The 13336-nt window shown below is 37.9% G+C and overlaps 1 protein-coding gene and 1 long non-coding RNA gene across 3 annotated transcripts in view; one reads left to right on the forward strand and one right to left on the reverse strand.

Moving 5' to 3' along the window:
* LOC133613779 (dedicator of cytokinesis protein 9) overlaps positions 1-13336 on the reverse strand; it is a 307269-nt gene that overhangs the window by 254566 nt on the left and 39367 nt on the right. The gene's annotated exons all lie outside the window — the stretch shown is intronic.
* LOC133613231 (uncharacterized) lies at positions 1692-6239 on the forward strand. Its single transcript, XR_009816429.2, has 8 exons — positions 1692-1773; positions 2258-2343; positions 2443-2661; positions 3143-3318; positions 3701-3775; positions 4165-4279; positions 5029-5219; positions 6102-6239. It is a non-coding gene; the product is annotated as an uncharacterized lncRNA (long non-coding RNA).

Below are 13336 nucleotides of genomic sequence, written 5' to 3' on the forward strand. Positions count from 1 at the left end.
GCTCCTAATTAGTCTGCTGACATATGCAGTAACATATTGTGTCATTTATCTCCCTATTATTTTGTCAACATTATTAAGGTCAAAAGGTAGAAAATTCATTATTAATCTACTTGTTCATTTACTGTTAATATCTACTTACTTTCTCTTTTAACATGTTCTATCTACACTTCTGTTAAAATGTAATAATCACTTATTGTTCTCTTGTTTGGATACTTAACATTAGTTTTGGATGATACCACAAATTTGGGGATCAATCTGATACCAAGTAGTGAGAGGATCATACATTGGTCATATTCAAAGTCCTCATGTGTCCAGGGACATATTTCCTGACTTTATAAACATAATATATATTTTTTTTTTAAACGAAAGAAGATGTGATGCCAAAAATAATCGATGTAATCATAGTAGTATCAACTAGATACATTCCTGTACTTGGTATCATTACAGTGAATGTTAGGTGTAGATCCACCAATGGCGTTTGTTTACATTGCGACGCCGGTAAGCTACAGTGTGTAGTGAAGCATGTTTAGCGATTCCTCGTCCTGCAGTGATAATGATACTTGTAAGAAACGTACTTTATTTGTCGCCATGGAGGCGAGGATTAGTGATTTAGAAGTAGCTAAAACACTGCAGACTGGGGATGGACTTTAGCCGCTAGCTAGCTAGCGATGTCTTAAAGCACATCTCCCTGAGGGCGTTTCAGTGTTATAACTTCACCTTTATCATTAGTTTTTAAGCCAAAATGCGTCTGTTTTCCCTTTTCTGTCTACACACTGTGTCTGCTTGTAAGTACTCCATGATTGTGCGCTGCCAAACATGCTTCTCTGCTTGTAAACCAGCAATGACACAACGTGACGACGACGGGGGCAGTATACCCTGCAAAAAATGTTCTATAGAATCTCTATAGAAATATATAGAACGCTATAGAATTTCGTCGGAATTTCTTTAGAACTGAAGATTCTATAGAATATGTATTCAAAATTCTATAGAAATTCTATAGACATCAGCTTCATGTGCTGGAAGGTCTTTTCACTGTTCTATAGAGCTGGGAATTCTATAGAATATCCTATAGAAATTCTATAGACATTACATTATCTGATGAAAAGTCCATAGATTGTTCTATAGAACTGGGCATTCTATAGAATGTCTAACAGAAATTCTATAGACATTACTTTATCTGCTGAAAGGTCTATAGATTGTTCTATAGAACTGGGCATTCTATAGAATGTCTAACAGAAATTCTATAGACATTATCCTTTATCTGCTGAAAGTTCTATAGATTGTTCCATGGAATAAAATTCTATAAAATGGCAGCAGCGCTATCACCATAGCATTGATTAATCTCATTAAGTTGATTCACCAGACTTGAGCTTGTTTTTTGAACAATGCAGGATGTCTCCCTCAATTATGAAAATGTTAATTTTGTATCATTTAAAATTGTGAGGTGTCATTTCAAGGCGGACACCCAGAACTTCGGCAGACTTTATTTTTAAAAGTATATTTATTCCAATAAATCAATTTATTTTTATTTTTAGAGTTTTTGAGTTATCTATAAGTAAAAAGTGTGAATATTTTCGTAACTTACTTTTTTATGTGATAAAATTAATTTTATTGGACTTCCAACATAAATTGATTTAGCAAAACTCAGTTCAAAGGTTTAAATCAGACCAAAAACGTCAGGACCCGCCCACGTACCTGCATGCAGCTGTGGAAGAACAAGCCCAGACACGTTTCTTCACGGAGCCCAATAGGAAAACACTTTACCGAACTCATGTAAGTAACAATTTATATTGTTAAAAGTCAGTATTTGCCAGGATTTAAATGTATACATTTTCAAAAGCATGGTTCAATGTTATATTTAGTTTACTACTTTTCCCGCCGTAACATTACAAACCCCCCCCCCCCCCCCCCCCAAACACGATAGATAGAACTGCTCTCGTTTTGTTATAAAATAACAAAACTGTTTTAAGGCTGCAATCACAACCAAATTCATGTATAGTTGGTAATAATCGCGTTGTATCAATGTTTCTCATATCCGACACTAATAAGTGCGAATATGTTTCAAATCAACTTTTTTTTTAAATTATTTATTTTTCCCCTTCGCGCTTGCCGTAGTTGCAAAGCAGATTTCGCGGGCAGTTTGAGTTGGTGATGGCGGCCACAACGTCCATGTTGACTTCACTCGCTCTTTCTAAGCTGCCCAAGTCACGTCGGAGTTCATTGACGGTAACTTTGTTGGCTTAAACATCACATTTAGGTTTAGGGTCTTCTAGGCGCGATGCGAGACGTCACAAGCGGGCTAACGTTGAGCCAAACAGCAGCTTCGAGGCACGGGCGGAAATGGTGAGCTAGCAAAACTAGCCTCATTTATTATTATTATTATTATTATTATTATTATCATCCCTCCATTGTTTGTAACGTCAGGCTTGTGTGATCACACAGAGAAGGAGTTTGGCCCCCAGTCAGGTCGCCAAACGGAAGCAAGGGGAGGATGATCATCGAGACGAAATATAGTATATTAACCACGCGGTTCTCGAGAGAAGATGAATGGAGAAAATTGGGACAGTGATGAAGAAGTCCAAGTTCCATGGCCACTCAACAAAGCAGGAGGAAGGAAGCAGTCACAAACCAAATACGTGGCAAGAATTCTGAGATTTGGTGGTAATTAATAAACAGTTGAAAACTTTTCAATTCAATTCAGTAAAAAGTATACGTTTTACCAGAAGTACATATAAATATAGATATATTTAATATAGATATATTTAATGTACTTCTGATTTTACACCTTGAACTTTCGACTTTGTTTATGTAAAGTTAAATTTAATTAATATAATTTTTTTTCTTCCATGATTGATAGTAATTTCTCATCAGTGCAGCCCTGGTATACTGAATGTTTCAATCTGCAATGCTGAGGTGATTGTCATGATAGTACAGACTTAACCTTGACAATTTTTTAATATGGCTGTAAGCCTGTAAATAAGGGAAAGTAAGGTGAAATTTGTTTCTCGCTGAGGTGAATTTCTGAATCATCAGAACTGTAGGTATACCAAAGTAATTTAGTGATAACAATCTGCTGCTGAAATGTATGACTAACTGTACAGTTTAATTTAGCTTAATGTGGCACATATTTGTTTTTACACAGAAGACACACGTGAACTGACGCCATATTTGAAAGCCGCTCAGGATGGCAAGGATGTACCCCTTACTGGTGATTTGGAATATGGCAGAGGCTAGAGAAACAAACAGCCAAAGTCTTGGTCATCAGACAGTGAGAGCAAGGATGAAAGTGTTGAGGAGACTCTATCTGACAGACAGCAGGTACTTTTATTTCAGTGGTGTTGTCGCGATATGACCGAAATAGTGTTGAAAGCGACGTTAAACGTTAATTCACTCACTCACTATTTCAGTGGTGTTTCAACTGTGAGGTTTTGTAGGATTCAATCCCATACTTTTGAAGTACCTTGTCAGTTTTTCTTTATCATAAAAGTTAATCAAATCATGTTTCATTGTAGGCTTTAAAGTTATTGAATATTTTGATTCAATTCGACCAACTCAGACAGAATAATATTCAAGACAAATTGAGGTGTTGACAGACTTTCTGCATGTACTCGAAAATCTATCATTTCTGCAAACATATTTCTTCACTTCAATGGCATATAAAAGAACTGAACACGTTTTCTTGTTAATCTTGATTTTTCAGAAGAAAAAGAGGAAAGTAAGCCGTACAGCTGTGGGATATGATGCTCGGGCACAATTGAAGGCCCAACTTGCTGCTGTGAGTACATGAATAGAATAGGATTTTATTGGTTAATCAAAGCACCCTCTCGAGGCAAACAATCACAAGTGCCTAGCATTCATTTGAAATCGAGGACGTAAAAATTGCATCCCTGGCAACTGGTTTAAAACACAAGTTTATACTTTTACTTATATGAAAATAACACTACAAATACCTGATGAACAGTGCCTACTGTGTGAATGGCTTACTGCTACATGTACATGTAGCATATTCAAATTAATGTGCCTACAAGGTTGCTTATACATGTAAAACTTATATGGTGCTGTCAGGGCCGTATCCAGGACAAATTGCTTCCGGAAAACATATGAGCGCCCAAATTAATCATAATACAAATTATTTCATTTGATTTACTATTTTGACATTTTCAGCTGGGAAGAACTTCACCGAAAGATACATGTACAGAAATGGAATCCCTGAAGAAGGAAGTCCTCCAGTTGAGAGAGGAAAACAAATCCCTTTGAGATGCATTGAGGGTTGTTGAAGGTAGGTTTTCTTATTCTAGAAGTATGTTATTGTAATTATCATAGGTTGATGGAAAATATGCTTACATGTCGATGTATGAAATAACTTTCTTATTACTGTATTTTCATCTAACTTTGGCCTACGGGTATTGTCGTCATGTACGGCTGTCCATCCGTCACCACAATATTTACAGAATCGTTTCATGTACGGAAACCAAACTTGTTACATCTATTTATCTTAGTGTAACAAGAAGCCTATCGAAAATGAGTCGTCTCGGACAATATTTTCCAGAGTTATGCCCCTTTTTTCCAATAAAAATCCATTTATGATTTGGAATAATTTCAGAACTGTTGCATATACAACATCCTAAGTTGTGATGTCCTCCCCTCTAAATAAGGGGAGGACATATGGTACTTGTTTGTTTGTCTGTCTGTCCGTCCGTTTTTGTGTGTTTCTCTTATATTAGCAAGAGTTACGTCCCTTCCTTCTTGATATTTTGTCTCAGCTGGATATCTGATTAATACTTGACCGACAAATATTAAATCTTCGCGTGGTCAGGATGAATTAATATATATGGTTATATATATTTTTCATCTTTGATTGCTTCCTTACCATGTTTCCCTTGACTTGAACAAGATTCCTATCAAAATACCCTTACATTATGATAGCTGGGGTTAGAGCCGAGCGGTTTGGATATCGCCAGCTTCATGTTATTAATGTATTTTTTTTTTTATTGTGTCTGCATCACAATGTACTTTTTTCTATTAAAGGACTTCCTGGCCTGCTAATGAAGATGGACGACTTATCACGTCAGGCAACAATACTATCAGCTCGACGTCCTGCTGTCGCTCTGCCAGAGAGGAGCTGGCCAACAGCAGCTTGACAGGAAAAAAATCCAATGCTTTTAAGGATAAGCATGAGAAACCAAAACTGGATGACAAGAAAGTGTCTGCTATTATTGGTGAGTATAAGTTAAATCAATCTGATTAAAACCATATCCACATCAGGGAAGTGGATCTGACCCTTTTCCTATCTCCAAGTCGTTCCGTGATCGTTTGGCATGAAGTATAGATATCCATAGCTTCCAGTCTGCTTGGTCCATGAATTGACTGCGAGATGTTCGTTTTGACAGATTTATAGGCATGGGTGGTCACATTAGCTTTGATCTCGTCGGAAACCAACATCAAGTGACAAAGCAAAAACCGCAGCGCACGGATATCTACACCTTTTTCTCGTTTGATATCTTATATCGGCATTCTCCGCCTTACTATTTAACAACTAGCGTCGGGAATTTCCGTGAGTTCTGCTGCAAGTTGAGAAGTGAACGACTTTTAGATAGGGAATGTGTCAGATCCCCTTCCCGATGTGGATATGGTTTCAATCAGATTGAAGTTAAATATTTTTATTAGAATTCTATTAATGCACTTTCGTGATTGTTCGAACGCCATTGGGGACACCCATCAAGTACACAACAAGATTCACAAGAAAGTGAAATCCTGAAAATAATTTGAAAAATATTTCACACACTGAATGGATTTTCTATATAGCTAATGAATAGTGTACATGCACTGTCAGAATTTGATACAGATTTGTTGCAGTTCGTAAAGCCTGGCATGATTGCACCACATATGATTTTGTGTGCGTCAAGCAGTGCAAGTGCCTTACAGCATAGATAGCGTGATATGCAATGTATGCAGTGTGTTGACTATCCATTGCATTGATTAAATGATAGACATCACTCTCTTTATCGAGCTGAAAAATGCCATAGTGTAACTCATTGCATGACAGCTAGTGTCTTGGTGTCTGCAGACACTAATTCTGGTATATTTTATTGATCTTTCAGATTTTGTGAAGAAGCTCCATCCCTCAAGTGAAGCAAATGTGATAAAGAAAATCATTGGAGTGAAACTGAACATTGCGCAGAAAATGGGAAAAAAAGAAGGCCTCAGAAACAAATTCTGCTGGACGTCTAGCCGTCTCTAACAGTCGGGGAAGCGCGGTGATCATGTTGATTTATGCTGCTGACATTTATTTATTACGTCAAGATTTGAGTTACATGTATATAATAAATACAAGTCAACATTCATTCAACTGCAATATTTGTCTTTCTCCATTGCCAGTGTTAGACCACAGATTTTGTAGAATGCCTGCCCAATCATTTCTACATCATTCTGAACCGTATTCCACAGAAAGCCATTCCATAGGAGCCTGTTCTATAGAACTACTCTTTAGAACTTTCTTCTATAGCACTATTCTTTAGAGGAGATCTATAGAACCATTCTTTAGAACCCTGTTCTATAGAACCATTCTTTAGAACCCTGTTCTATAGAACCATTCTTTAGAACCCTGTTCTATAGAACCATTCTTTAGAACCATGTTCTATAGAACCATTCTTTAGAATCCTGTTCTATAGAACTTCGGTCCTAAAGTTCATTAGAAATTCTATAGAGATATTCTTTAGAAATTCTATAGAACTTTGGTCCTAAAGTTCATTAGAAATTCTATAGAGATATTCTTTAGAAATTCTATAGAACATTTTTTGCAGGGTAGTACTGAATATGATTCATCAGTATCGCGGTACTATACTAATACCGGTATACCGTACAACCATACTTGCCAACCTTGAGACCTCCAATTTCGGGAGGTGGGGGGCGTGGTTAAGAGGGTAGGAGTATATTTACAGCTAGAATTCACCAACTCGAGTATTTCATATATATATATATATATATATATTAGGGATGTCCCGATCCAGGTTTTTGCACTTCCGATCCGATACCGATACTGACCGATACTGGCCTATCCGAGCATGTATTAAAGTTTAAAGTTATTTAGCCTACTTAGTTGTCAGAATCATGTTGAAAAGGGTTTTAGTACTCTTGATAACAACTAGCCAGCTGAATTAGGGGAGTTTGAATAATACACAATGGTTGGTAACAAGAAACTGACCTGTTTATTCAAGGATAAACACAAAATAGACAAAATTATACATGACAAACAGAAATGGCATCATTGAAACAAGGGCTGGGCGATATGGCCTTTTTTTAATATTGCGATATTTTAAGGCCATATTGCGATACACAATATATATCTCGATATTTTGCCTTAGCCTTGAATGAACACTTGATGCATATAATCACAGCAGTATGATGATTCTATGTGTTTTGATTGATTGATTGAGACTTTTATTAGTAGGTTGCACAGTGAAGTACATATTCCGTACAATTGACCACTAAATGGTAACACCCCAATAAGTTTTTCAACTTGTTTAAGTCGGGGTCCACTTAAATTGATTCATGATACAGATATATACTATCAGATATATACTATCATCATAATACAGTCATCACACAAGATAATCACATTGAATTATTTACATTATTTATAATCAAGGGTGTGGATGGGGGCGCCGGATGTAAGTGTCAAAAAGACAGCCAAAAGAGTTTGATATGAGAATAAATCTAAAGTTAAAATATAGGGTAGAAATGCACCCATTTGCAGGAAATGTAGTCTTGATTTTCAAAATGTTCTTTCAAGGCTTGCATGTCTACATTAAAACATTCTTCTTCATACTGCATTAATATATGCTACTTTTAAACTTTCATGCAGAGAAAGAAATCACAACTAAAAAAGTCACTAATTTTTTCATACGGTGTTGATGTGGAAATTTTTACCTCAGCATTTTGATGGTGTGGGCGTGTGGCACCGAACGGAGATAAGCGTCGACAGACGTCACAATATTTGAACAATGATGACGAAAACTGTTTTCTCTGTCGTGTCGGTGTGTTGAAAATTGTTATGCGCTTATTTTTTTATTAGATTTTGTGCGTGGCATAGATTTGCTATGCGCAGAGGACGCTTAAACAGTGCGCAATTGCACAGGCGAGCACCTTAGAGGGAGCGTTGCTCGCACGGCTGCGCTAGCATCACAGCTAACGTTAGCCATGCTGCTACCTCTCTGCACGGGGAGGACGTATACGTATGTGACGTATGACGTGACAGTATGTGACGTGTGTCGTGACAGTATGTGACGTGTGTAAGAAGGTGCGCTGCTGTCTGTGAGAGGGAGACACAGGAAAGAGTGAGAAGAGCCTGTCGTGTAATGCCAGCAGCTAAAAGCAACTGCGTGAGAATTCACAGACATGTGGATGTGTTGAAGGTGTGCTGGAAAATGCGGAACGGAAATTACGGAGCAGCAGAAAAGTGGAATGTATTGTTTAAATCGGTGCGTTGGAAAACACAGACCGGAGTTTTTTTTTTAAACTGGATCTGGATCGGCATTTTCCCATGCCTTGCCGATACGCAATTTTTGGCAAATATCGGCAGCCGATCCGATCCAAATATCGGATCGGGACATCCCTAATATATATATATATATATATATATATATATATGAAATACTTGACTTTCAGTGAATTCTAGCTATATATATATATATATATATATATATATATATATATATATATATATATTTATTTTATTATATATATAAATAAAAGAAATACTTGAATTTCAGTGTTCATTTATTTACACATATACACACACATAACACTCATCTACTCATTGTTGTACTTGAAAGTACAATGCAATACAATTCCGGGGCAATGGCACCTATCAAATACACAGTAATGAAAACACATGTTCTACTAACTGTACTGTGTGTTATGAGAGTAGAGTATGTGTGTGTGTGGCCCTTTAATAGGTGACAGCATGTGGGGTGAGTGACGTCAGTGAGTGTGTGGGCGAGAGAAGAGAGGGAGCGGTAGCGTGAGTGCGGGGAGGGACTAGTTGGTTTTGTGTTGGATTGGCTGTGTGCAAGCAATCAATAAAGCAATATTTGCAACTAATCGCTGGACTCATCATTCACTCTAAAGTCGTCCGCTGTGGAGACCCACTGCCGGGTGAAGGGTGTTGCCCCGAGCATACATCGGCCCTGGAGAAGTGTCTCCCCTGTGCTCTTCGACTACCGTCTCGTTCTTCTGCTTCGGCTTCTTGTGTGCGCACACTGGACTCAGGTCCGCATGGAGCTGGAGGGGGCGTGGCTTCCAGCTCCGGCTGAATTCCGGGAGATTTTCGGGAGAAAATTTCTTCCGGGAGGTTTTCGGGAGAGGCGCTGAATTTCGGGAGTCTCCCGAAAAATCCGGGAGGGTTGGCAAGTATGCGTACAACCCTAGTTTGGACGTACGTTTGCCTTGCTTAAAGCCATATTGTGCCAAGCTCCCTTTCCGGTTTGATAGTGATCATGTGACGTCATGTGTGACATGAGTTTAACTTTGAAAGATTCATGCAACTTAAGTCACGTATTGCACATTTCCCTTTTTTGTTCATTCCGAATTGTAAACCTTCTGAGGCGTTCGGCTTTTGAGGTTACCACTGTGCAAGATTTGCCAGAGACAGAGAGAAGCCTATTTTAAGGCACACAATGTGAAGTGCGACACTGTGTAGCGTCACTTTGTCAACTTAACATCAGTGACATGTGTGAGTAAGAGGAGGTGCACGGCTTTTCTGCATGAGCAACATAAAGGCGTTATCATGTAGACATTCTAGGAAAGACCACAACCCAATCCCTGACGAATAGACTCGTAGCAAACATAAACAAACCCTTGAAGGGAGCAGAGTCTGGCTGGGATGCACTGGCTTTGACAGGAAAAACTAACACAAATTGGGAAGGCCACAACTGGATGAAGACTTCATAATCATGTGTGATTGCGGTCTGTGAGTCCATTAAGACTTTATGGAAAAGCAACAGTGGTGAAGAAAACCATACACATTAAACCTGATCCTCAGCAAACGCTTCATTAGAAAGACAAGTCACAACCAATAACTATGCCTTTAAAAAGACAACAATGAGCGAATATGGGTGCACTTTTGGTTATTTAGCTAAACAAAAGGGAAAATATGTTAGAAACACCTCCTATGATGAAGTTTAGCTTTACTAGGCCTGGGCTGATAACACATTTTGCGTGATGATATATTGACCTACAAATTAATGCCGATAAACGATTTTACAGCCATTATTTTTATAATACCAAATTAACCATTGATGAAATGATAAAACATAATAATAATGCATGTATATCCTTTCAAATGCAATAAACTTGTATTTTTCGTGTATTTTGACATTGTAATTGGAATGAAAACGTTGCAATCTCCAAGTTCAATAAAACAAACAAATAACAATAAAAGAAAAACCGAACATTTGTGCAATGTTATAATAAAAGTTGGAATCTTACTCAATAACTGTCGCAATTTTACAAGAAAAGCTTAACATTTTGGCAATTTTATGAAAAGAGTCAGCATTTTACTCGACAAAAGTCACAATTATGTAAGAAAACTTAAACATTTTGGCAATATTATAATAATAGGAATTTCACTTGGCAAAACTATGACAAAAGTCATAATTTTACTCCAAAAATGTCACTACTTTACAAGAACAACAAAAGAATTGGCAATATTGTGATGACAGTCAGAATTTTAGATGACAAATGTCACCATTTTGCATTAAAAAGTAATAATTCTACTTAAAAAAGTAATTTTACGAGAAAATATTGCAATATTACAGTAACAGAAAGAATATGAGAAATTGTTACCAATTTTATAAGAAAAAAGTTGACACATTGTGAGAAAAAGTTAATTGTAATTGGTTTTTAATCTTCATTATTTACTTCAAGTTATTACAGTATGTCTGTATATACATATATATATATATATATATTTTTTTTTTTTTTTAATTTAATTTTGGCCAGAGGGAGCGCATTTCAATTTCTTACACACACTTGTTATTTCATATGTTGACCAAAGGGGGAGCACTTTTAAAACAGACACACTCAATTTGAAAAAGCCCTCCTTTTTGGGTCCACCCTCATTTTGATAGATTTCACGCAAAAGAGACTTTCTATAAGATGCAATGTGATTGGGACCATGATTTATGCCAAAAAAATTGGCAATATTGTGATGACAAATTCCATCCATCCATTTTCTACCGCTTATTCCCTTTGGGGTCGCGGGGGGCGCTGGAGCCTATCTCAGCTACAATCGGGCGGAAGGCGGTGTACACCCTGGACAAGTCGCCACCTCATCACAGGGCCAACACAGATAGACAGACAACATTCACACTCACATTCACACGCTAGGGCCAATTTAGTGTTGCCAATCAACTTATCCCCAGGTGCATGTCTTTGGAAGTGGGAGGAAGCCGGAGTACCCGGAGGGAACCCACGCAGTCACGGGGAGAACATGCAAACTCCACACAGAAAGATCCCGAGCCCGGGATTGAACCCTAGACTACTCAGGACCTTCGTATTAAAAAGATTTAAAAAGACAATAATGAGCAAATATGGGTGCACTTTTGGTTATTTAGCTAAACAAAAGGGAAAATATATTAGAAACACCTCCTATGATGAAGTTTAGCTTTACTAGGCCTGGGCCGATAACACATTTTGCGTGATGATATCTTGTTTTTTTTTTGTCCTGTCCAGCTTCTCAGGCAAATCATATAGTTGATGTAGATGCCCATATCGGCTGTTCAGATTTACTTTACAAAAGAGAAGTGTAGGATACTTCTCTTGTTGCCTTATTTGTATTTGACTTTATTAAATGGATTTATATTATTATTTGGTGCAGCCGGGGATAGAAAGAGAAAAAAAGGAAGACAGAGGGGGAAATTGTCGGGACAAGAGGGGGATAAGACAGAGAGACAAAAACAACAACAGCAAACACAACAATAACAACAACAATAGAGCAACATCAGCAAATAGGATATGTACAAATATGATGGTAAAAGTGATAGCAAAGAAGCAGTTAGCGAAATAAATAATAATACAGAAATGACAATGAACATTATTACACTACAAATGGAGCAATAGAAATACCAATAGAAATAGCGCTATTGATAATGAATAATACCAATAATTTACCTCTATTATCAACAATACAGTTGTTCAAATGCAACAATACATATACGTAACAATAACTAAAGATACAACAGAATGCAGAAAAATGGAGGGGAAGAAAGAGAAGCAACCTATATTAACCTTGTAGATTGTTATAGATCCAATAGGTTAAGCTTTATCAGTGTGTCATCCGGTTTACCCTAGGGCAGGGGTCGGCAACCTTTACCACTCAAAGAGCCATTTTGACCCGTTTCACAAAATAAAGAAAACAATGGGAGCCACAAAATTCTTTTGAAATTTAAAATGAAATAACACTGCATACAAAGTTTTTTTTTTGCTTTGTGCTATGTATAAACCAGGGGTCTCAGACACGCGGCCCGCATCTTAATATGAAAATGTAATGTTAGTGCGGCCCGCGAGTTTTATTTGAATGCCGCTTGACTGCATCACACTTGCCAACCCTCCCAATTTTTCCGGGAGACTCCCGAATTTCAGAGCAACTATTCTCTCGAATGTCTACTGATTTTCACCCTAACAACAATAATTAGGGCGTGGTATGATGGCACTGCCTTTAGCGCCCTCTACAACCTGTACAAACAGCTTGCCAGCCCAGTCACATGTTGTATGCGGCTTCTGCAGACACACATAAGTGACTGCAAGGCATACTTGTTCAACAGCCATACAGGTCACACTGAGGGTGCCCGTTTAAACAACTTTAACACTCATACTAATATGCGCCACACTGTGAACCCACACCAAACAAGGATGACAAACACATTTTGGGAGTACATCCGCACCGTAACACAACATAAACACAACACAACAAATACCCAGGATCCCAAGCATCCCTAACTCTTCCGGGCAACATTATACACCCCCGCTACCACCAAACCCCCCCACCCCTTCCGTGCGTCTGTTGAGGTGGGCGGGGTTGGGGGTGGGGTTTGGTATGCAGCTGAGCCGCATCAGAGTGATCAAAGAGCCGCATGCGGCTCCGGAGCTGCGGGTTGCCGACCCCTGCCCTAGAGTAACAACGTTAATTTATGTTTGATGAAACTTGATTATATGCATGAGTGTATGTATGTATATAGCAAGTTTACTCTAAAAACACAACACAAAACCAATTCCCACCAAGCCTAGTGTACGGGCTTGGTTAATTTGGTATTTCTATAATACCAAATTAACCATT

Source organism: Nerophis lumbriciformis, linkage group LG13 (genome assembly GCF_033978685.3).
Source record: "Nerophis lumbriciformis linkage group LG13, RoL_Nlum_v2.1, whole genome shotgun sequence".
Classification (NCBI taxonomy): Eukaryota; Metazoa; Chordata; class Actinopteri; order Syngnathiformes; family Syngnathidae; genus Nerophis; species Nerophis lumbriciformis.